Source organism: Bos taurus, chromosome 5 (genome assembly GCF_002263795.3).
Source record: "Bos taurus isolate L1 Dominette 01449 registration number 42190680 breed Hereford chromosome 5, ARS-UCD2.0, whole genome shotgun sequence".
Lineage (NCBI taxonomy): Eukaryota > Metazoa > Chordata > Mammalia > Artiodactyla > Bovidae > Bos > Bos taurus.
The window spans coordinates 48,514,816-48,540,807 of NC_037332.1; the positions used below are offsets into that span (position 1 = coordinate 48,514,816).

The 25,992-nt window shown below is 40.0% G+C and overlaps 1 pseudogene across 1 annotated transcript; it reads right to left on the reverse strand.

Annotated features, from left to right (window-relative positions):
- Positions 1–10,368: 10,368 nt before the first annotated feature.
- On the reverse strand, positions 10,369–25,931 carry LOC132345289 (ubiquitin-conjugating enzyme E2 D3-like; annotated as a pseudogene). Its single transcript, XR_009494521.1, has one exon. The product of XR_009494521.1 is annotated as a ubiquitin-conjugating enzyme E2 D3-like (transcript).
- Positions 25,932–25,992: the final 61 nt, after the last annotated feature.

Consider the following 25,992-nt stretch of genomic DNA (forward strand, 5'->3'; position numbering starts at 1 on the left):
GCTTGTTTCAAGGGATTGTAATAATTTTGTCTATATTTAAAATATTTTAGTTGACCTTAAGCACAAAATTACATAAAATTACAAAGAATGCAGTATAACACTGCCTGTTACTATAAGTGGAGGGTTGATTAATTCTGTCAACTGCTGACTTGACAGAGATATTAGCAGCTGTTCTAAAAGCTTGAATAAATACATTAAAGAGGAAAGGAAAGAACAGAAGTTCCTGAGTACATAGTAAGTGCCTGTCACTGTGCTAGTTGTTTTACACACGGCATTTTATTTAAATCTTCCAAATATCTTTGAGCTTTTTATTTTTTGTCCCTATTTTACAGATAAGAAGAGGCATAGATAAGTAAATTATGCTATCAGGAAGGGATAAAGTAGTATTGGAATTCAAATCTCATTCCAAAGGCTGCATATACTCTTTCTACTCTTCTAATCTGCCCCATTTTCTCTACATTAGGGGGGAAAAAAAAATGAGGTTTTCAAAAACTGTATTCATTGAGTTCTTGTGGTTTTAAGTAACTAGTGTGCACTCAGGTTACCTCAAGTAACAAGGGTAAAGAAAACATGTGGAAATAAGGCCAGAGACTTAACCGGCTTGTCAGGTCATCCTTTGTGAGCCTGGGGTGGGGGCCTGTGCCTTTGATGGGTACCAGAAACAGGAAACTTACCGCCCTCTGGCCACACTCCTATGAGTTTTGTAGTTTAAATCATCTATTTCCCAACAGTTTCTCTGTTACTATAATCTTAATGACGATCATGTTAATATATGACTTTAAACTATGTTTGCTTTTGATATGTGCAGGGCCCTGTGGGGGCTCCTGGGCACAGGCCTTTGTGTCCAGTGTTTCTTTGATTATAGGAAACAGCCTTCATTCACCCTCTGTGACCTTCCCTGAGTTCCAATGGGCATACCCAAGCAGTTTTTAACTAGGGAAGGGAGAGGATAGTTGACCAAGGAGAAACAAACTGTCAAGAGCAGCCTTGGAGCAAGGTCCTGGGTCCCCATCAATACACACAACAATATCTCTGAGCTGTTTTGCAGATACGGAAACCCCCTCCAGGTGGGAAAAGTTGAGGATTAACAATGGTATATTGCCCACAAGCATGTAGACCCCAGACCAGTTGGACCTGAAGGTTGACAATGTGGACTCTACTTAACTCACCACCAACCCATCAGAAGAAGGTCTACGAGCTGATCACACCCTCTTTGCACAATTACTATAAAAACTTACCACAGTCTTCCTCAAATTGGGACACTTGGTTTGAGGGCATAGGCCTGCTGTGTCCCCCTTCACCTGGCAAAGAAATCTGCTTAGTCACTCAGTTGTGTCCGACTCTTTTGTGAGCCCATGGACCGTAGCCCACCAGGCTCCTCTGTCCGTTGGATTTTCCAGACAAGAGTACTGGGGTGGGTTGCCCTTTCCTTCTCCAGATTTTCCCGACCCAGGGCTCAAACGTGCATCTCCTGCATGTGTCTCCTACACCGCAGGCAGATTCTTTACCACTGTGCACTCTAGATACTCTTTGTAACCCTCTCCCCAAACTCTGTTTTCGAGATTTGATTCCACACTATGTACAGAGAAGCTGAGCTTTCGGCATCACTTTTAAGACAAAACTCTCAGAGGAGGTAACTGCTTCCTCTATTTATTATGTATATATTACAGGGGTGCCTCACGCACCCCAGTGGTGTGCTAGTAAATATTTAACAACCAGATCTGGAGGAAGGAAGCCTGAATTGTGCAAAAGCCAATTTATGTGGATGTCAATACTCCCAGCAATCTGAGTCTCTGGAGTCAAAGCTGAGAAGAGATGTGCTCAACCAGCTCTTCGCCCGCATGAGCCAGCCCATCTCGCCACTCCCCAACTCCTTGTTAATGTCTTCCAAACACAGCAAAATTCAAGTTATACAATCACAGATCCTTCTGCTCCTGCTCCCACTGTTAGTCGCTCAGTCGTGTCCAACTCTCTGCCACCCCATGGATTGTAGCTGGCCAGGCTCCTCTGTCCATGGCATTCTCCAGGCAAGAATATTGGAGTGGGTTGCCATTCCCTTCTCCAGGGGATCTTCCCAACCCAGCGACTGAACCCAGGTTTCCCACATTGCCGGCAGATTCTTTACCATCTGAGTCACCAGGGAAGCCCACTACCAGCTGCCAGTTCTCTAGAGCTCATAATCAAATGCCCTGGAGGGGAGAGTTTGATTCTATCACTACTGTCTCTCTTGGGGAAAGCTCTTGTATGAGGTTATCTCATAAGCCACTGAGCCAGGTGCCCCTCCTACTTCTTCAGCTGTCGCTAAGATGGAAGGCTCAGAGGGGACATGGCATGGTCACCTGTTCTGAAGAAACAGACTGGCGACTTCCCTGGTGATCCATGGTTAAGAATCCACCTTCCAATACAGGGAGTGCAGGTTTAGTCCTCGGTCAGGGAACTAAGATCCCACATGCTGAGGGGCAACTAAGCCTGTGGGCTCTTGAGCCCACATGACATAACTAGAGAAAAGCCCAAGCACCACAGCTGAGACCCAACATGGCCAAAAGGAAGAAGGAAGCAGACTGTGTTGCTGCCTTTTTAGGGGGTTGAATCTGGGGCAGCCTCTTGAAAAGGAGTCTGTAAGCACGGCAGGCATTCAAGCTACAATCTCTCTGACGTACTGTTCTCACCTCTTTAATGAAATGCCCTCAGCCATTCTGCAAAGCTTTGAGACAGCCCCCACATCATATACCCAAAAGAACATCTTGGGTAGACGCAAACAGAAAATGGACACATTCAACCTAATATTATTCAAAAGTCCCAGGCAGGGTGAGAAACCTAGTTAGCTCAATTCAATGAGCATTTATCAAATATATTATTTATCAACTATATTATCCATATAGTCAAAGTTATGGTTTTTCCAGTAGTCACGTACAGATGTGAGAGTTGGACCATAAAGAAAGGCTGAATGCTGAAGAATTGAAGCTTTCAAACTGTGGTGCTGGAGAAGACTCTTGAGAGTCCCTTGGACACCGAGGAGAGGAAACCAGCCCATCCTAAAGGAAATCAACCCTGAATATTTATTGAAAGGACTGATGCTGAAGCTGAAGCTCCAGCACTTTGGCCACCTGATGGGAAGAACTGACTCATTAGAAAAGACCTTGATGCTGGGAAAAATTGAGGGCAGGAGGAGAAGGGGCTGACAGAGGATGAGATGGTTGGATGACATCACTGACTCAATGGACATGAATTTGAGCAAACTCCGGAAGATAGTGATGGACAGGGAAGCATGGCCTACTGCAGTCCATGGGGTCGCAGAGTTGGATACAACTTAGACTGAACAGCAACAGTTGTTCTAAACCACTAACGATCAATTGGAAAGTAAGGAAATTACTTCATAGGAGGGTGTAACAGACTCCCCAGAAGAAACTTCACTCAATCTAAACTCGCAATATTCTGCTTTCTTATCTTGCAAAGTAGAATGCTGTCACTCTCAGCCTTGCTGAGAAGTTTTACACTCTTAGCCCTGATGAGAAGTTTTACATGGAAGTATGCCCCCATGCCTCAAGATGTTGCAGTGGGAAAAGAGTTGAGAACTCTTCTCAGCAATGTGAAGGACACAGACTCAATGCTGACTGGCTAAGGGAGACACCAAACATTTTCTTAGATTCTGAGGAAGGATTCCCACTTCCACGACACCCTCCCAGCCCCCAGTCATCAAAGGCACTAAAACGACAAGAACTCTTAGACAGAAGACTGAGTTAAAGTGGGTATTTTCCTTCTTCTCTTGGTAAAATGGTTTGCCTGCATCTGAAACGGTATTTGTAAATTGTTCCCATTGAGGCCATCCCTTTCTCTGATTAATTCTGAAGAGATCTGAAGAATGCATTCCCATGATTAATGTGCTGCCCGAATCTATCAGCTTTGGCTGTGGATACGCTACAACAAGTAATAAATATTTAACAACAAGACTTTCAATATTGTAGAGAATTAAGCAATCCTCTCTAGACGAGCAAAGCGTCTTGGCTTTTGGCAAGATTGTATCACATAAAGCAGCATATGCAAAGTCAACTACACACACAGAATAAGGAGGCCGGAAGAGAGGGACAAACTTTTTAGTTGGTACAGGAAGATTCTGACAGGAGACTTGCTCCTGCTTTTTCACTCAGCCTGTTCCTGAGTGCTTCTGATATCCAAGGCACCTCACCCCATGGGTGTGTGTCCAGTGTTCAAAGGTGTGGTGTTTTCCACACAACTTACCCCTAACCAGCACTTTGATGTGTTGTTCATCCAAAGTGGCTCCAACAGAAGGTAGAGGAAACCCTGGCTATGTTGGGCTTCCTGGGAAATGGTATTTTGCCCTCCAAAACGGTGCTACATTCCAGGGTTTTCTGCAGTAGTTTTACCTTTGCCATTAAAGCTTCTGGGACAGTGGGTAAGTTACTTAATTACTCTAAGCCTTGATATTCTTTTTTCTCTGTGTAATGGAAAAATAAAGATACCTACCACATGATGTTTAGCCCTTAGCCTCATGCTAGCAAATGGTAAACCCTTAATAAATATCAATGTAGTACTAATGTTATTAACTTCTGTAGTTGCTCACTAACCTTCAGTTACCACAAAGCCACTCTGCCTTTAAGCCTTATCTAATATGATTTCCTCTGAAATGACTCATAGTTTCTCTTCCCAGCTGAGAGTCCTACATTTGTATCCATAATCACCTCTTAAGGAAGTCTGTTCAGATTTAGTAATCCTGTCAACACATATTTTCTTCAAATTTACATTTTATATTCATACCCAAGGTTACTAATAATAACTATGTTTTCAAATATATTTTTAACTTTCTCAATAAGATTAGAAGGCTACACAGGATTCCTCAAACTGTTTTGTGAAAACCAGTTTTAGAATTGCCATCAAAAAATATAATACATTTTTAAAAATAGCTTCAACACAGGAAAATCATCTTTGCATTCATTCATTCATTCAACAAACGTTTATTGAATGCTTTTTATATGCTGGATAGACAATAAACAAGATAAACCAGTAAAATATTTAGTATGCTAGTGATAAACTGCCAATAAGAGAAATAAGGCAGGAAAGGTTGCTGAAAGTGTTGGCATTGTAACATTAAAGACATGGAAGAAAAAGGAAGCCGTGTGTGTGGTGTCTGGGAGAGGGGAAATGGCATGTGAGAAGGCCATGTCCACAGCAGAGTCAGGCCTGCCTCATAGGAGGACCATCCAGGAGAAAAGGCTGCCAAGGAGTGTAGGGGGAAAGTTAGAAAACGTGGCCTGAGAGGGAACTATGTAGGATCTTTTGAGTCCTTGCAAGGACTTTGGCTTTTATTGTGAGTGAGAAGGGAAGCTACTGTAGGGTTTTGAGTTTTGAAATGATCTGACGTCCTTTGGCTGTCCTGTTAAGGAGTGCAGAGACAGAAAGGGGAGCAGTTAGGAGGGTCCTGATAATAATCCAGGCAAGAGGTGATGGTGATTTGGGAGTAGGGAGGAAGCAGTGAAAGTGGTGAAGAGTGATCTGGTCTCAGAGAAATCTGGATAGAGGAGGCCACAAGATTTGCTGACAGACCGAGTGTAGATTGTGAAAGAAAGAGCAGTTGAGAATGCCTCTATACTTTTTTCCTTTTTTGGCTGAGCGTTGTGGAATTACCATTTCCTAAACTATGGATGACCTAGAAGGAGGTGGTGGGGTGGTATATTAAATGCTCGGTTTTGGGCATGTTAAGTTGGAAATGCCTGTTAGACACAGAAGACTATGTTCATCTAGAGCAGTAAATATGAAAATTGCATTTATAGGAGAATGTCTGGGCTGCAGGTAGCATAGAGAACAACTATGAGAGATCATGAGAAGTCCCCAGACTGATTTTTTTTTTAAGCCAGCAGAACCACTAAGAAGGTGAGGCTTGGGACATCCCTGGAGGTCCAGTGGTTAAGACTCCAACCTCCCTATTTAGCGGGGCATGGGTTCGATTCCTGGTCAGGGAACTATGATCCCACAAGCTGCACTCCTGGCCAAAAGAGAGAAAAGAAAAAAGTAAGTGAGGCTGTTAAAGAGGTAGCAGAAAAATAAATACCATAAAGAGACCTAGGAGGCAACAGAAGCTTTTCTTTTTTTTTTCTCTTTCTTCAATTTATATGCTTAGAATATATTATTTGTGGAAAAGGACAAAAATTTAGAACCAAAATAGATGAATCACCATATAAAGTTATATCCTTTTTATGCTTGAGTAAACTGAAGCGACTTAGCAGCAGCAGCAGCAGCAAACATAAAATCTTAAAGATGATTTTATTTTGTGACTTATAAATCGACTCTGAAACCTACCCTGAAAAATAGTCTCTAGATTTCTGAGGAATCGCAGCTCTGGAATACAAGTACTGCTGTGACCACACTGTAAAGTTAGTGCTATAGGCCAAATGGTCAAACCCCCCATCTTTGTGACGTGTGAAGGACAGCTAAATGATAAGCCTACCACACAGCTCGGGGAATAACGACATCTCTTTAGAGACGGAGAGGAAGTTTTGTGAGGCTCAACAATATACAAAGTGGCTTTAAAACTGTTGTTTAAAATATTGTACAAAGTTTTTAAAGCTGTACTGCTCTACTTAGTCACTCAGTCATGTACGATTCTGCGACCCTTCGGACTGTAGCCCATCAGAGTCCGCTGTCCATGGGCTTTTCCAGCCAAGAATGCTGGAGTGGGTTGCCATTTTCCTCCTCCAGGGGATCTTCCTGTCCCAGGGCTTCGAACCCTGTGCCTCCTGCATTGCAGGTGGATTCTTTACCCATTGAACCATCCGGGAAGCCATTTTTAAAGCTGGTGATCTAAAAGTGGAAAGAGAAACAAACTTGCAGTTGGCAGATTTCTCCTCAAACCCTGGCTGTGCCACATGACAGTTGTGCAGGACTTAACAGTTCACATCTCTGGGATTTGGTTACTTTATCTTTAAAATGAAGTAATCCCTGCTCTGCCTATTCTGCAAAATGCTGGTGGAAGTCGAATGATTTAACAAGGGAGATTTTAACACGCTGATGTCTAAAGCAAAAGTCATGACTGAGGCAAGGTGCATTTTTCTAAATTTATCCACTTTTGCTTCTTTGTATAAGCCACAGTTCTCTACCTAGCCTGAATATACCACATTCAGATCCCAATTGAAAAAATAAAAGATCCTCTAAGGAAAATGCATATACCCACAAACCCACATAGTTTGGTATGCGATTAATTGTACACTGACTGAAAATCAGGGTTTTTTAAAAAATCTTTTTACTTTTTATTGGAGTTTAGCCAATTAACAATTGTTGTGATACTTTCAGGTGAACAGCAAAGGGATTCAGCCATACATATACATGTTTCCATTCTCCCCCAACCCCAACTCCCCTTCATCCAGGCTGCCACATACCACTGGGCAGAGCTCCATGTGCTCTACAGTAGGTCCTTGTTGGTTATCCATTTTAAATATAGCAGTGGATACAAGTCCATCCAAAACTCCCTAACTATCCCTTCTCCTCATCCTTCTCCCTGGCAAACATAAGTTCATTCTCTGTGAGTCTATTTCTTTTTATTATCATTTCTTTTAGAAAATCACTTTGGAAAGAAACAGGAGTCATTGTGATTTCTTATGTGGAAGAGAAACCTAATGAAAGTAGCATCTAAAAAACTTTTAGTGTGTAGCAGGCTATGGGATAGATCAGTAGAGGAGAGCAGTGTTGGGAAGGCAACCCAGGCAGATGCAGAAACCCAAGCTTGAGGTAATGAGAGCCCCTAGTCTAAGACGGTAGCTGTGAGACGAGAGATGAACAAGGAGATATGATAAGAAAAGAAGTGCCAGATAAAAAAACACAGGATGCCCAGATTTTTGAATTCTAGATAAACACCAAATAATTGTTTAGTATATCCTAAATATTCCATGGCACATACTTACACTAAAACATTATTCATGGTTTATCTGAAATTCCATTTTAACTATGCATCCTTTATTTTTATTTGCTATGTCTGGCAATCTTAGAGAGAAACTGGTGAACTTATTGCTACCCTAATCCCCATGTTTCTGAGGCATATTCTGAAACAACAACAAAAACTTGGGCAGCGTGACCACTATGAAATGAAGAGAGTCATATAGAGCTAGTTCCAGCTGCTCTACAGATCCTAAAGAGATCAATAAATATATGAAACGGTTCGTTACAGACCTATTTGTTTTCCAGACAGGAAAGTTACTAATATTGTGGCTATACTCTATTCTCAATATATGAGTTTTGTACTATGCAGTACAATCTATGTGAATGTGTACGCACATGTGTGTGTGTTTAAGGTACGGGCTAATCAGCGAAACAGCCACAGGCTTACAGTTGCCCTGGAGAGAACATTGAATAAGAAACGTGAATTGGAGAACCGACAGTCCATCCATCATTTCCTGAACCCACAGTCCATCCATCATCTCCTACACACACACACACACACACAACCATGTGCACGTGAGACTGGGCCAGGGAGTTTTTCCCTATGCAGCCCAAACCCCTGGTCTGTCTTGACTGGACAGTGTGTGGTATGAGTGGGAAGGAAGAAGTTTAGACAACAAGGTCCCTTTCAAGTAAAAGTAGGAACAGTTGAAAGATTCAAAGCAGGAAATCTATTTGAAGTGGTGTTACAAACCCAAAGCCAGGAGCATTCAAGGTGACTTTCTCCATCTAAAAGCTTAAGACCTCTAAGGTTTTCTCTCCTGGGTAATGCAGGTGAAAATCCAAAACAGAGCTGCCGAAGTTTAACCCTTCTCTCTCCTACTTTGTAATTTTGTCCTGAAATTATCTTTACTAGGTCCTAGTGTCTCACTCTGTGGAGGCTGAAAAGTCATGATAGCAAGGAGAAAGAGGTCTGGTTTCAATCCACTTTTGCAGATATGGGGCAGACTAGGATTCACAACTGATGATCAACAGTACCCAAGAACGGCCCCCCGTGAAACTGGAGACCACAAAAAGCCCACAGCCCATACCTCTGGAGAGCGTTTTGGAGAAGACAGGTGGAGGCAAATAAGGCCAAACCTCATGACTGGTCCATGACTGCCCCTGAGCAAAAGTGAGTCTTGCAAATTTGGGAGTAATAGAGGCAGGATTTGGATATCGACTGAACTCTTATCAGTGATAGAGAACTTAGAAAAGGAGCCTAGATTCTTCTTTTGTGATCCCCCATGGTGTGATGAATGCTCAGTAAATGTTGTTGACTGATTCTTTTTAAACTGGGCCTGGGAGGAGGAGTTTGAGGTTTGAAGGGGAAGATTGGAGACAGTTAAGGAAGAATTCATGTACATTCAACTCCTATAGAAAAAACAAAAAGCAGCCTTTCCAGGTTGCTCAGTGGTAAAAGAATCTGCCTGCCAATGCAGGAGACGTGGGTTCAATCCCTGGGTCGGGACAATCCCCTGGAGTAGGAAATGGCAACCCAATCCAGTATTCTTGCCTGGATATCCCATGGACAGAGGAGCCTGGTGGGTCCATAGGGTTGCAAAGAGTGGGACACAACTGAACACAGCACAGCAGCAGTGGGGGGTGGGGGGCTGGGGGAGCAAACGCAAGGTTTAGAAGGGGAAGTTGGGGGATGATTAAGGAAGAATTAAGTGTGTTCAACTCTCACAAAGAAAACAAATTGACCAAATGAAAACTATTAGCCACTTAACTTTACACAGTTGTGTAAAAAGAAAAAGAAAAAAATTTAGTTCCTTCTAAGGCAATGGCAACCCACTCCAGTACTCTTGCCTGGAAAATCCCATGGACGGAGGAGCCTGGTGGGCTGCAGTCTGTGGGGTCACTAGGAGTCGGACACGACTGAGTGACTTCACTTTCCCTTTTCACTTTCATGCATTGGAGAAGGAAATGGCAACCCACTCCAGTGTTCTTGTCTGGAGAATCCCAGGGACAGGAGAGCCTGGTGGGCTGCCATCTATGGGGTCGCACAGAGTTGGACATGACTGAAGCAACTTAGCATGCATGCATGCATGCACTGGAGAAGGAAATGGCAACACACTCCAGTATTCTTGCCCGGAGAATCCCAGGGACAGAGGAGCCTGGTGGACTGCCGTCTATGGGGTCGCACAGAGTTGGACACGACTGAAGTGACTTAGCAGTAGCAAAAACCATTATACGTATGTGTGTGTGTGTGTGTGTATGGATATATTGCTGCCTCATCTTGGTTGCGTTTGCAGTGTCCTTCACTGCAGTGGGCACAGGGACTATCTAGTTGGGCCTTGAAGCTCTGGAGCCAGGCTCAGGAGTTGCAGTGTGTGGGCTTAGTTGCTTTGTAGCATGTGGGGTCTTAGTTCCCCAGAGACTGCACCTATGTTCCCTGCATTGCAAGGCAGATACTTAACCACTGGATCACCAGGGAAGTCCCATAAAAACCATTTTATTCAGTTCCCACTGGTAACAATTACAACTGGGATTACAAGTAAAAATGGCTAGCATTAATGAAAACATGTATCACAACCGTAGCTCTGAAAACTCAAGATATTTAGTGGAAAGAACTCCTAAAGATACATCTGAGTGTTTAAAGTAAAAGCAAAACATGAACAAAAACATTTTCCAAAGGAATCAAATGAGGCTCAGCTAATTTCATGTCACTTAACATCAATAAGGAAAAATACATTGAAAAATCTATACATTATGTAAGCAATGATCTTATTAGTATAACAAAGAATGAAATAGCTCTTAACTATTTTCAACTTTGCCTCTAAAATTCCTTTCATCTGATGGCAGAACATATTATTTCCTGTTCTTATTATACTCTGTGGGAAGTAGCACACCCATTTTAATGTCACTTTTCCCCTGTATCAACATTTATGGGAGGAATTATTTTTGTGCTCTCAAGGTTGATATCTCAGATCCAGAAGTCATGTGGCAATGGATCTCAAACTTAAATATGAGAATACCTGGAGAACTTGTTACTATCCTGAGAGCTCTCCTACATACAGTGATTCAGGTCTGGTGAGGGATTCAGAAATCTGCATTTCTAACAAGCATCCCAAATGATTCTAAGACAGGTCTTCCATAGATCTTGCCCTGATTTAAGCAACCAGAGTAATTTTCGTGTCTACTTTCCAACTGCAGAGGATAAGTTTTAAACTCTTATTTTCTATATGCCCATAAGAGGTGGAAAGATTACAGGAAAATACATGAGTATAAATAACACATCTTTCATGACCTTTACAGGGAACTCAAATAACTGTAATTTTTGATTTACAATAAGTTTTGAAATGAGGCACTTCAAGATTCTGAGTTGCTTCATGAGTCATCAGTGATTAATCTTTCCATAGTTTTAACCCTGTGAATTTTTTTTTTTGAAAACTGGTTATTTTTGAATCAGGTTCTAGCTCCTAGGTGAGTGGAATATTAAAATTTTCAAGGCATATCTTTAAAAATTACTCCAGGTAAATAGTAATTTTCTTACCAATTTCTCGAATATTAGAATATGATATACTTTATGATGTACAGTTCACCCGTGAATCACACAGGTTTTGGGTGGTGATCCTCTGTGCAGTCAAAAATACAAGTATAACTTATAATCAACCCTACCTATATTTGATTCCTCAGTATCTGTGGTTTTGCATTGGCCAATTTAACCTGTCATGAATCAGGTAGTACTGTAGTTCTTACTATTGAAAAAAATCTGAGCATAAGTGGACCCATGCAGTTCAAATCCATATGAAAGTTCAACTGAACTTTATTTTTTTCTACATACAATGAAAATAGCATACTTCTACAAACATGTAAATTTCATAGGGTAATATTTATTCCACTTATCTTCATATATAAGGTTCTGTTTTATAACCCAGTAATATATTTATTTATTTATTTATTTCTGGGTGTGCCGGGTCTTCGTTACTGCTCACAGAACTTCTCTAGTTGCAGTGCACAGGCTCCTCACTGTGGTGGCTTTTCTTGGATCAGGGCACAGGCACTGGGGGCACGAACTTCAGTAATTGCAGCACGTGGTCTCAGTTGTGGCCCAGACTTAGTTGCTCCAGAGCATGTGGAGTTCCCCTGGACCAGGGATAAAACCTGTGATCCCTGCATTGGCAGGTAGATTCCTATCCACTGGGCCACCAGGGAAGTCCCTAAATAGTGTTTTAAGTATATTCAGCTGCCTTTGGGGAAAACCAAGGAAAGTGATTTTGATTTTTCCATGTTATTAAAGCATGGTGGGAGGCTTCCCAGGTGGCTCAGTGGTGAAGAATTTGCCTGCCAATGCAGGAGACACAGGTTCGATCCCTGGGTCAGGAAGATCCCTTGAAGGGGGAAATGGTAATCCACTCCTGTATTCTTGCTTGGAGAATCCAATGGACAGAGGAACCTGGCAGGCTACAGTCCATGGGGTCACAAGAGTCAGACATGACTTAGCAACTAAACAACAACCAGTGGTTAGAACTCCATGTATACACTGCTGAAGGGCACAGGTTCAATCCCTGGTTGAGGAAATGAGGTCCCACAAGCTGGACAGTGTAGCCAAAAAAAAAAAAGAGAAAACAACCCTTTCTCAAACATTCTTTCCTGCTTCATAGTACCTCCTGTGTTAATGTCTGTGTTTGCCACTGTCTTACAGATTGTCATTCAAAAATACAATGCAAGTGCAATGAAAATTGACTATGAAGAGAACTTGCAAGTCTCACAAAATATGTAGCATTTCATGAAATTGATATAGATGATGGGAAACTGTTCAAGCCATGAGCAGAGCCATAGACTGTGTCAATCAGTCCAACTAGCTATTAAAGTTGACAAGAACAAAAGGTCAAAGATACAAGATTTGACTAGAAGATACTCTTACAAAAATGGATGAAATCTGGGATGTTTTGTAAAATGATTCAATTATGGAACAGCCAACATGAAGTGAAGATTATCATTCCATGTTTCTAATGGTTTTGTCAAAAAACATTTCTAAGAGTTAAAATATAAGTTAACTATAAGAAAGTAAGGTTTTTTTGTAGTCTTAGCAAAAAATTTCAAGTTAAAAGTTCTAGTGAAACTACTTATGAAAATTTGGTCCCCCTTAAATACATTTACGGAGAAGGCAATGGCACCCCACTCAAGTACTCTTGCCTGGAAAATTCCATGGATGAAGGAGCCTGGTAGGCTGTAGTCCATGGGGTCCCTAAGAGTCAGATACGACTGAGCAACTTCACTTTCACTTTTCACTTTCATGCATTGGAGAAGGAAATGGCAACCTACTCCAGTGTTCTTGCCTGGAGAATCCCAGGGGTGGGAGAGCCTGGTGGGCTGACATCTATGGGGTCACACAGAGTCGGACACGACTGAAGTGACTTAGCAGCAGCAGCAGCAGCATCAAATAGATTTAAGTGACATTCTAGTATCAGTTATGCACTGATAAGTACCTGTTTCAAAGCATTAGTTGTCTGACTATATAACTGTGTAACAATGTTAACACAGATTTAATTTTAACATCTGATGCCAATCTCTCCTTATTAATCATATTTTAATTCAATAATTTAATATCTTTGTTATTCCTTCCAGCTGATTTTCTATAAATTCATTTACAATCCCAAGACATTAATTTACTAGTAAAGTAATTGTGGTTTTGGACCATGAATTTTAAATCATTATAACTAGGCTCAAACACATCTTTATTAATCAAAATGGGAAGCATTACAATCAACACATTTTTGCTAATGAGAAATAAGTTTATTTCTGTGCATAAAAATCTGTGCTTCGGGATTCAACGAACCCTTGGAAAGCATTTTCTGCCTCCTGCTGGTTGTGGATGGAGAAGGCAATGGCACCCCACTCCAGTACTCTTGCCTGGAAAATCCCATGGACAGAGGAGCCTGGTAGGCTGCAGTCCATGGGGTCGCTAAGGGTTGGACACGACTGAGTGACTTCACTTTCACTTTTCACTTTCATGCATTGGAGAAGGAAATGGCAACCCACTCCAGTGTTCTTGCCTGGAGAATCCCAGGGACGGGGAAGCCTGGTGGGCTGCCGTCTATGGGGTCGCACAGAGTCAGACACGACTGAAGCAACTTAGCAACAGCAGCAGCAGCAGCTGGTTGTGGAAGCATTTTCCCTCCAAAAAGTTGTTGAGATGCTTGAAGAAGTGGTAGTCAGTTGGTGAGAGGTCAGGTCTACGGTGAATGAGGCAGAACTTTGTAGCCCAATTAGTTCAACTTTTGAAGCACTGGTTGTATGATGTGTGGTAGGGTGCTGTTGCTGTTGTGGAGAAGAATTGGGTCCTTTTTGTTGACCAATGCTGGCTGCAAGTGTTGCAGTTTTGGTGTATCTCACTGATTTGCTGAGCATACTTCTCAGAGGTAATGGTTTCGCCAGGATTCAGAAAGCTGTAGTGGATCAGACAGTCTGCAGACCACCAGTGACCATAACCTTTTTATGGTGCAAGTTTGGCTTTGGGAAGTGCTTTGGAGCTTCTTCTTGGTCCAATCACTGAGTGGTTTGGCATTGGTTGTTGTATAAAATCCACTTTCTGTCCCATGTCACAATCAGATCAAGAAATGGTTCATTGCTGTTGCACAGAGTAAGAGTAGATAACACTTCAAAACAACAATTTTTTTAATTTTTGGTCAGCTCACACAGGACCCACTTACTGAGCTTTTTCAACTTTCCAATTTGCATCAAATGCTGAATGACTGTAGAATACTCGATGTTGAGTTCTTTGTTAACTTCTCTCTCTCAATTGGTCATTGTCAACTTCCAATGGACAGCCACTGTACTCCTTGTCTTCAAGGCTCTTGTCTCCTTTGCTAAACTTGAACCACACTGCATTGTATGTTCGTTAGCAGTTCCTGGGCCAAATGTATTGTTTATGTTGTGAGTTATCTCCGGTGCTTTATGACACATTTTGAACTCAAATAAGAAAATCGCTCAAATTCGCTTTTTGTCTTTTGCTTTTAGACATCATTTCCCTAGTCTAAAACAAATATAAAATAAACAGCAATAAGTCATTAGCAAAAAAACATGAAGCAAGAAATGTTCAATAAAATGATGTATAAAATAACCACATTTAAGAATGTATCCGAATACATTCTTAAATGGCACTGTTGAACAGCAAAGTTCAACAATGCAAAACCACAATTACTTTTGCACCAACCCAATAAATCTATGGAAACCTTTACTGGAATTGCATTAAACTTTTTCACTACTTTAGGAAGAATTAGGGAGCCTATTTGCTATATTCAGTCTTTCTATCAAGGAAAGATGATTATCTCCATTTATTTTCTTTGATCTGTTTTAGAAAAGTTTTCCTCACATGTCTCATACATTATTTGTTGAATTAAACTGTGGAAAAGTCTTAGAGATGGGAATACCAGACCACCTGACCTGCCTCCTGAGAAATCTGTATGCAGGTCAAGAAGCAACAGTTAGAACTGGACATGGAACAACAGAATGGTTCCAAGTATGTCAAGGCTGTATATTGTCACCCTGATTATTTAACTTATATGCAGAGTACATCATGAGAAATGCTGAACTGGATGAAGCACAAACTGGAATCAAGATTGCCAGTAGAAATAACAATAACCTCAGATATGCAGATGACACCACACTTATACCAGAAAGTGAAGAAGAACTAAACAGCCTCTTGAGGAAAGTGAAAGAGGAGAGTGAAAAAGTTGGCTTAAAACTCCACATTCAGAAAACTAAGATCACGGCATTGGTCCCATCACTTCATGGTAAATAGATGGGGAAACAATGCAAACAGTGACAGACTTTACTTCTTTGGGCTCCAAAATCACCGCAGATGGTGACCACAGCCATGAAATTAAAAGACACTTGCTCCTTGAAAGAAAAGTTATGATAAACCTAGACAGCATATTAAAAAGTAGACATTACTTTGAGAACAAAGGTCTGTCTAGTCAAAGCTATGGTTTTCCCAGTAGTCATGTACTGATGTGAGAGTTGGACTATAAAGAAAGCTGAGTGCCAAAGAATTAATGCTTCTGAACTGTGATGTTGAAGACTCCTGAAATTCCCTTCGACAGCAAGGAGATCCAACCAGTCCATCGTAAAGGAAATCAGTCCTGAATATTCATTGGAAGGACTGATGCTGAAGCTGAAACTCTAATACTTTGACACCTGATGCAAAGAACTGACTCATTGGAAAAGACCCTGATACTGGGGAATACTGAAGGCAGAAGAGGATGAAAGAGGATGAGATGGTTGGATGGCATCACCGACTCAATGGACATGAGTTTGAGTAAACTCCAGGAGTTGGTGATGGACAGGGAGGCCTGGCGTGCTGCAGTCCACGGGGTTGAAAGAGTTGGATATTACTGAGAGACTGAACTGAACTAAGTCACCTGAAGTGGTATCTGTTGCACTTACATACTCATTAACATAAATGGCTGAACAAATTCATTTTAATGGATATTCAATCCACTAAAAAAACTCATATCCCACATAGGTAGTCACTTCAACATAGCCTCATGTCAACTCCCACACCAAAAGAGTACTTTATTTTGTAAATTTTGACCCATTGTCACTTCCATGTTATGGTCTTTTCAGCTGTCAAGTGTGCAAGGTGAAGAAAAAATTTAATTATACAGGGATTGCACCTGGAAAATAAATTTCTTAAACTCCATATGTACTTTGTAAAACTGCTGGGTTCCAAGCCCATCTATGAACTCCCTGGCTACCAGTATCATGTGCAGCATACTAAAGCTACACTATCTCAATAGCTTATTGATTCTGTATAGATCCAGCAATCAATATGTCAACTTGTAACAGACTGCATACTTTTAACTGAACATGGCAAAATATTTACTGTCTTGAACTTTACATCATTTGATGTCAAACAACGAGGCAAATCCCAAAAGTACATACAAAAAACAGCCTTGTACTTACAAAAGATTGTTTCCCATACTGATTAATCCAGGCAGCTAACTCATTTGTTTACGTAATTTTATTGAAGAAAAATAAATCAGTTTCTAGCAGAGCTAATAGCTGGTCACTCCTCCATTGACAACTTGCATCATTTATTCTCTGCTATATTAAACAGTATACTGGAAGATAGATTAACTAGTAACTCCAAGCCTCCTAACAATTTAAATGAAAATAACAAAATGTTCTGAGACCTTATTTTGGAATACAAAGGGTGTTTGACTTCTAATTTCCATTCTCTGTAGAACCAGAACTGGTCATTCCTTTATTGACATACATAAAATACATCACATTTTCTGTTCTGCTGATACTATAAATTCAATACCAATTCTGTAGCCACATCAGTTATGAGCATAAAGTATACCATGTAACCTCAAATCTCTAACAGTGGAAGGCTTAAACAAGAATGGATGCTGCTAAATAATGCTGCTTCCTTTGATGTGACAACTCAGCATCCATCTTCCTCCCTCTTAGATGATTCTTCAGCATGTAAGAGCAGTGAGGAATGGTTTTAGTCTCATAACCAAGTTAGAGTGAAGACATTGGCCACATAATACACATGCTCCATTTTTTAAAAAATTCTGAATCTTGGGCAACTGTTTTCTTATAACTACTTTACAGTTTCTAAAAGCAGTTATTGTTCAAAGCTGGAAGAACTTAAGTCTTCTCAGATGACCATGTGAATGAATGAAGGGAGGTAAATAAAAAATAAAATTAAAAAAGATGAGGTCTGATAGGGGAGCAGCCAGATAAGAAAATCAAAAAAGGAATAGTAATTTAAAGTTTACTCCAGTTATAATGCAGGTTATTCTGACTTTAAGGTAGCATCACACAGCATACTTCTGAGTCCATTCCTGAGATATTCTGTTGTACTTATCTCCGTCTGTTTTATAGATCCGGGCAATCTCTGGCACTAGGGAGTCATATGGGTTTGGATCCCATAGCAGTGAACAAATGGATAAAAGAACTTTAGAAATAGTTAAAGCAGGAGACCACTGTGATCTTAGAATATCAAGACAAATGCTGTCATTACTATTAATATTTGGATGATAAATTCTTATTGTAAATGCAACCTTAGGTGGTTTGAAGGGGTAGTCTGAAGGAAAATGAATACACCACCTTGACATGGGCTGTCATTAGGTCCCATAATTATGGCTTGCCTATGAACATACCATCCCCAACTGGACCTGCAGAACATTGTGCTGGAGGGTCACGGGCCAAATTACTAAGTTTCTTATTAATCTGTTTCAGCACCATAGTCTGTGCTTTTTGTCTGGCTCCTATCTCGGTGTGTGCTTGAAGGTCCGGCCAAAACTCTTGATGATCCCAGTGGCTGGGAAGGATTGTCTCTTCATCTCACACCGGCTCTGCCAGACATAGGCGCAGAGGGGCCGGGGACTCCCTCACACTGTGGACTCGGCCTCCGCCCCGTGGGGCAGCTGGTGCCTCCCTGGCTCTATGGGGGTCTAAACACTCACTTTTACTGTCAACTAATTTTCAGCACGAGTGACAAGATAATTCAAGAGGAGCAAAGAACAGTCTTTTCAACAAATGTTGCCAGGACATCCAAAACAGATATTCACATATATAACAATGAAGCTGGACCCCTACCCTCTCATTGTATGTAAAACGTAGCTCAAAATGGATCAGTGACCTAAACATGACAGGAAAAATAAAAAAACTCTTAGAAGAAAACAAATTATCATGATCTAGGATTATACAAAGGCTTAGGCAACAAAACACAAGCAACAACAATGACAAAATAGTAAATTGGACTTCATCAAACGTAAAGATCTAGGCCCGGGAACAGAATTCCAGACAAAACAAGTATGAAGGCCCGAAGGTAAGCTGTGTATCAGAGGGGGAGAAAGTAAACCAGAATGAGTGGAGAAAGCTGAGGCATGATAGGAGAAATAGTTGAAAAGATGGGCATAGTCCAGTATATAGAGGGCCTTGAAGGCCATGATAAAATAAATGGATTTTATTTGAAATGCAGTGGGAATCATTGCAAGATTTTGTTTTAGGGAATGTCATGTTCTGATACATGTTTCTGAAGACAACTTTGATTCCTGCATGTCACATTAACTGTTGCTGGGCAGGGAACAAGGAAACCAGCTTAGGAAGCTTTTATAGCCATCCAGGCAAGACATAAATGATGGCATCAAGAGAATGGATAGACAGGAGATTAGATAGATATGGAAGAGCTGAAAAGACTAACTGAATGTGGTAATTGAGGAAGAAAAGAGGAAATAAAGGATAACTCTTAGGTTTTCAGTTTAAGATGTATGTAATTTATGGAGAAAGGAAAGACTAGAATAATAAGTTTGGAGGCAGTTAGGCATGGAAATCAGTGTTTTGTTTTGGTATGTAAAAGGTGAAAAACCTTTAGTCATCCAAATGGAGATATCAAGTACTGAGCTGAAAAAACAAGTCTAGACCTAGGGGAGGAGTCAAGGCTGCAGATAAAAATTTGTGTCATTTATTAGGCCCATGTAGGACTATCTTGGAGAAGGAAATGGCAACCCACTCCAATATTCTTGCCAGGAGAATCCCATGGACAGAGGAGCCTGGTAGGCTACAGTCCATGGGGTTGTAAGAGTCGGACACGTATTAGTAACTAAACCATAAAACAGGACTATTTAGAGCAAGTATCTAGATAGAGAATAGCAGAGGAGCTTACACTATGGCCCAGGGCACTGTAATATTAAAAGACTGAGTAAAGGGGATGGAGCTGGCAGAGGAGACTGAAAAAGAGTAACCAGTTAAGTAGGAGAAAAAAAACAGTAACAGAATTGTGGTGTGTGAAAGGATACTCAGAAATATTTAATTAGTTACTTATATGCAGATTTAGTCACATGAGGTAATCAAAAACTTATCAAAGCATAAAAAAAGACAAAAAAATGTGCAAAATGTGGGGAAAGGGAGGGAACAAATTGCAGACAGTTTAGAAACAGTTAAGTCTTGTTTATACAGTTTTTTAATAAACTGATTAATTGGCAGCTAGACTGTCTTTGAGCAGGCTGACTTTATCATAAAAGAAAACTGTTTCAGTTTATGGCTTTGCCAGAGCCTTGAGAGCGTCACTGTAGAACACACTGATGGGCTTTGTGATTTTTCAGTCTAGTCCCTTAGTTGTAAATCATTTCCTCATCAGTTGTAAATCATTTCCTCATCAGGAGTACTCAAGTGTCATGGGAAAAAAATATTAAAAAGTATTTCAAAAAGAATATGGAAGCCAAAAATCATAATCAGAAGGTACAAATTAATCTCACAAAGGGTACCTTTAGATCAATGGTTCTCAAACTTCGGTATGCCACCAGCATCATCTGGAGGATTTATTAAAACAGAGTGAGTAAAAGTCACTCAGTCGTGTTCAACTCTTTGTGACCCAAATTCTCCAGGCCAGAATACTGAAGTGGGTAGCCTTTCCCTTCTCCAGGGGATATTCTTAAACCAGGGATCAAACCCAGGTCTCCCTCATTGCAGGCAGATTCTTTAACACCTGAGCCACAAGGGAAGCCCTTAAAACAGAGTACCAGGCCCCAACTCAAAATTTCTGATTCAGTGTCTAGAGTGGGGCCCCAAATCTGCTTGGACTAACACAAGTAATGTTTATACTGCTAATTGAAGAATCATATTTCTTGAGTCTCAATGACCTAGAAGACTTGAATGCATGCAGCTGGAAACATGTCCAAGAAGAAATGTTCATAACTACCTTGATTATAATAATAAAAAAACTAAAAATAATCTAAATGTCCATAGTTGAATGGATAAATCATGGTATGCATTTTGTAATAGAATGCTATATAGCCATGACGATGAGTGATAGCTACATGCATCTATACAGATGAATCTCAAAAACGAAGTTGAGCAAAAACAGTCACTAAAGTATACATATAATTTGATTCTATTCACAGAAAAGCCAAAAGCAGGAAATACTGTACTTATAGAGACACATAAACATGTGGTAAACTTATAATGAAAAATAAAAGATTTATTGATACAAAATTCAGACAGTTGTCATCCGGAAGTTAGGAAAGATAGAGAAGTATTAAAGACACTGCTGCTGCTCCTGCTGCTGCTAAGTCGCTCAGTCGTGTCCAGCTCTTCACGACCCCATGGACTGCAGCCTACCAGGCTCCTCCATCTATGGGATTTTCCAGGCAAGAGTACTGGAGTGGGTTGCCATTGCCTTCTCCTAGACACTGAGGCACTTCAAAGTTAATGTTCTACTTTTTAAATGATGTTGTACTTCAAAATGTAAGTAAAATATACACTTCCTAAGTGAAAGTCAAAGTGTTAAGTCGCTTGGTCATGTCTCTTTGTGACCCCATGGACTGTAGCTTGCCAGCTGTCCATGAGGATTCTCCAGGCAAGAATACAAGAGTGGGTAGCTATTTCCTTCTCCAGGGGACCTTCCCAACCCAGGGATCGAATCCACATCTCCTGCATTGCAGAGCCACCAGGGAAGCCTTCATATATATTCTAGTGTGTGTGAATTGCTTCGTAATAAAAATTTTTAAGTAAAATCAGAGGTAATGATCAGCTGTATTAGTTAGTGCTGAGTTCAAGAAAGGTGAGGACATAGAAATGACTCTAGAATTTGGTAAAAGGAAGTTTGTGGTGATCCCTAAAGAGTGATTTCAGAGGGGTAATAAGGACAGAATCCAAACTACAACAGATTAATGAATATTAGAACACAAGACAGAAACTGCCAAAACCACAAGACAAGTGAAATCAAATACTTCAGGAATGCAAAGGATAGAAATTAGTTCCAACCCAAGGGCAAAAAATAACACTTCCTGGAAGAGGAGCAACATTTGAGTATATAGAAGGAAATGAAGCATGTTTCAGGCAAAAAGAATAGCACCAATGCCAGTAAAGTCAGCATCAAGCAAAAGTTAAGTACGAAGGGGAAGGGCAAGCAGTGCAGTTTAGCTGTAGCACAGTGGCTGGCTGAGTACTAGGATTTAGCTAGGAACGTACAGGTTGTCTAAACTGGCACTGTCTACATGGTAATCACTGGCTACATGTAGCTACTGAGCACTTAGGATGTGGCTGGGACAACTGAAGAACTGAAGTTTTTAATTTGAATTAATGTAAATTTAACAACTGATACCTGATTTAGTTATAGGAACATTTTTAAGTCTCTTTGGAAGAAACTGGGTATATGAATAAACTTTTCAAACTGCAGATTTTATGAAACCTAAATATAGATCAAACGTTTTCAGTGAAAATGTAGCATCTGAAAGATGGGCTATAAATAAGGTGACCATCTGTACAAGTTTTAGTACTGTAAGTTATACAACACAGGGTCACCCTAGCTGTAGACATAATCTATATTCTAGATGTCAAAGCACGTAAAAAATAATTAATAAAAACTTTTATTACATATTGAGATCATAATATCCTGGATATATAAGGTTAAATAAAATGTATTAAGATTAATCTCACCTGTTTTTTTACTTTCTACAATGTGGCCATCAGAAATTTTAAAATTATACATGGTTGACATTATATTAAGTATCATACAGCACTGGTCTAGAGAAAGACAGGCCAACTTGAGCTTTAGCTATTACTCAGTAGTAAATAAAGTCAATGAAATCTCAAAATATCCACATTAATTTTTTTTTAAGTAAAAGGAAGTATTGTAGCACTTGGAACTATTAAACTAAAACTGCCCTTTAAAGTTATGTTTTTTAATTAGCTCAATAAATCAAAGGAGAAATGAAGTCACCAAGGGAAAAAAAATGGTTTTCAGGTCTATAAAACCTGACTAGCTTACAAAGGCTTTATAAGGGTATAATATACAGCAACAAACGAGTTCTTGGTCATGAGTGCGTGGCAAACTATTTACAAACAATCCTATTTAAAAACCAACTTTTGTATTTATTCCTTCTTTCAATAGTCATAGGTTTACAGATATACTCAACATCTCATTTTCTACAATCAGGAAAATGTTCAATCACTCTTAGACAATCATAGACAATGCTAGAACCTTGTGGAAGTTAACAATTCTGTTTTTTGGAGAGAGTCTCAAGGGTGATAGATTGTCCCTGTCACCTTTCCTCCAACAGCGTCCTACACTAGAAAAAGAAAAGTCAGAAGGACTATTTAGCCTAACTCTTACAATTCTGGAAAGTCTTATCTAGTATCCTGACTAGCATCTGGCTCCCCTCCCCGCATCCCCATCCATAATTAGGGAATGTCAACACCATCTAACCGGTTGCCCAAGCTAGAAATGTGTTATACCAAATTTCTCTTTCAACATCACTCCATTCAAAGACCTTTTCAAATTCTACCCTCTTAATTTGTTTCAGAATTTTAATATCTCACCCCAACCCAAACTGCCACAGAAGGGTCAAATAGCTATATATGGCAGAATTGGGATTAAACGAAAGTTCTGTCTCTATATGGACTCCCTCTCTCTCTCGGTCATCTAATTCACCTCTGTGGTTTTAACTTGCAAATTGTATCTATCTCCAGCTCAGATTTTTCTCAGAATACCTCAGAATTGAAAATCTAATCACCTACTAGGGATGTCCACCTGGATATTCCATAGCCATCCCAATCTCAACATATCAAAAAATTCAATTAATCATCTTTCCCATCCAATTTCTCACTTATCACCTATTCTCCAAATATTGGATTAGAATTCCTATATTAGAAAACTGGACACCAATTTCTCTCTCAATATCCAATTAAGTCCTTCCCATTTTATCTCTTGGATATTTTTCAAATCCTTTCTCCATTTTTCAGCCCAACAAATCCTCAGCCGATCTCCCTTTAACGACCTTCATCCAAATTCATAATATAACCTGCGTGTTCCATGAACTGACCATCACCTACCTTTCATGTCTCTATATAGTCTTGTACTCAGTAATTCCACCATGAGAAACTGTGTGAGGTTTATACACGCACTAGGTTGTTTCTCTTCAATCTGTCTTTTTCATGTGTTCTCTTGCCTTGTTCAGTCGCTCAGTTGTGTCCGACTCTGCGAGCCCATGGAATGCAGCACGCCAGGCTTCCCTGTCCTTCACCACCTCCCAGAGTTTGCTCAAATTCATGTCCATTGAGTCAGTGTTGCCATCCAACCATTTTATCCTCTGTCGCCCCATTCTCCTCCTGCCTTCGATCTTTCCCAGCATAAGGGTCTTTTCCAATGAGTTGACTCTTTGCATCAGGTGGCCAAAGTATTGGAGCTTCAGCTTCAGCATCAGTCCTTCCAATGAATATTCAGGAATTATTTCCTTTAGGATTGACTGGTTTGTATAACTGAATCATTTTGCTGTACACCTGAAACACAATGACGTAAATCAACTATAATTTTAAAAATGAACAATTTTTGCCTTTTTCAGTTGCTGTTTTCTTATCTCTGGGCTAGCTATCTTTTTAGTAAAATTCCTAAGCCAAATAGATTTTGAATTTGTCTGTTGTATAATGATGTATAATAAAGCTGCTGCATTGTTATTGAATATTCAGGGCTAACTTCCTTTAGGATTGACTGGTTTGATCTTCTTGCAGTCCAAGGGGCTCTTAAGAGTCTTCTCCAACACCACAGTTCAAAAGCATCAATTCTTCTGTGCTCAGCCTTCTTTATGGTCCAACTCTCACATCAATACATGACTACTGGAAAAACCATAGCTTTCACTATATGGATCTTTCTATACCTAGATGGCCTTCTTTCCAACTTTAAGGAGCATGTGCAGGTCTCCAATGTCCACCTATGCAAGAAACAGTAAATCTAAAGTACTCAGGTTCTACTGGTTTTAAAGTCTAAGAATCAACAAAATGAGTCTCTCCTGCTGCCCTAAGCAGAGATTCTTAGGTATAGAAATCTACCATCAGGATGTATTTCTAGTCATAAAGTTTCTCCAGTGAGACTTAAAGGGAGTAGCTAGTCATGCTCACTAGGCCAGTAGAATGAGCGTTATGGACAGTTTCTTTAGACCACATCTAATGGTTTCTAATTTTCAATTAAATACCTGTTCTTGAACACCCTTTTCAAGAGTGGCTGCCAAAACTCTGCTTGATTTACATTCTTTGTTGAGTCATCTGAAGAAGTGACTTGATGAGATAAGTCTAGGGAAAAAGGGTGAAGCCGCCATGTAGGTGACCTATAGTAATGTAATGTCACCAGGAGCAAGGAATGAAAATTGTAAGGTCAATATGATTAAAGGAAATGTTCTGGGCATATGATACTTCAAGACATTGTTCACTTGGAAATTACAACTTGTCATCCAAATAGTGAATAGCACACAAAATATAACAAAGTTCAATAAGAGGCTTCAATATTCACAAGGATATTCAAGAATCTGCACACCAGTGAGCATGAAAATGGATTTTGTAGTAACTCAGGTTCCACACATTAATTTTTATGAGCTCATCACAAGAATAGAAGCTTCCCTGAGAGCTCAGGTGAAAAGAGACGTATCACTGTATCTATACTAATTCAAAAGTGTCTAATGTTATTAATACTTGATCTGTCCTGGTATCTTTTCCAACTATTAAGATACATAAGGTACCTCTCTATACTCCCAGAATTTATTCTGCTTTCTTCACTCACTGTATTTTCAACAGTACCTTTTAAGTAAGCTGTCTATGTTCTTCCTCTAGATTATGACCATCTTGAAGATTGTGTCATGTCTTTTTCATCTTTGTACTCCTAACAAATAACAGTGCCTGACATTTGTTAGCAATCAATAAAATTCTACCAACTAAATCTTCTTTTTACTTGATTAAACCATCTAAAAATCTAAAGGAACGCTACTCAAAGTAGCAAGACCACAGACTATTTATGATAAAGTGTTTGAGCCAGAATGTATGAAAGAATGGCTTCCTTTTTTGAGCAAGTCTTGCTATGAAAAAATGTTTAGCTAAACCAAGCAGTGCTATCTGATCTATATTCTTGCCCCACTTTGAGCCAAACACTTGAAAGTTAGACAAAGATATTTTCATAAAGAAAATTAACTTTATGGATGAAAGTTAAAATTAACTTTCATCCACTTTTATAGCATATGTATATTTACAAATACCCAAAAAGATTAAAAATAAAGGGATCTACTTTCACTGGTTAAAAATAATATAATAAACACACAGAGCACTTAAAAAAAT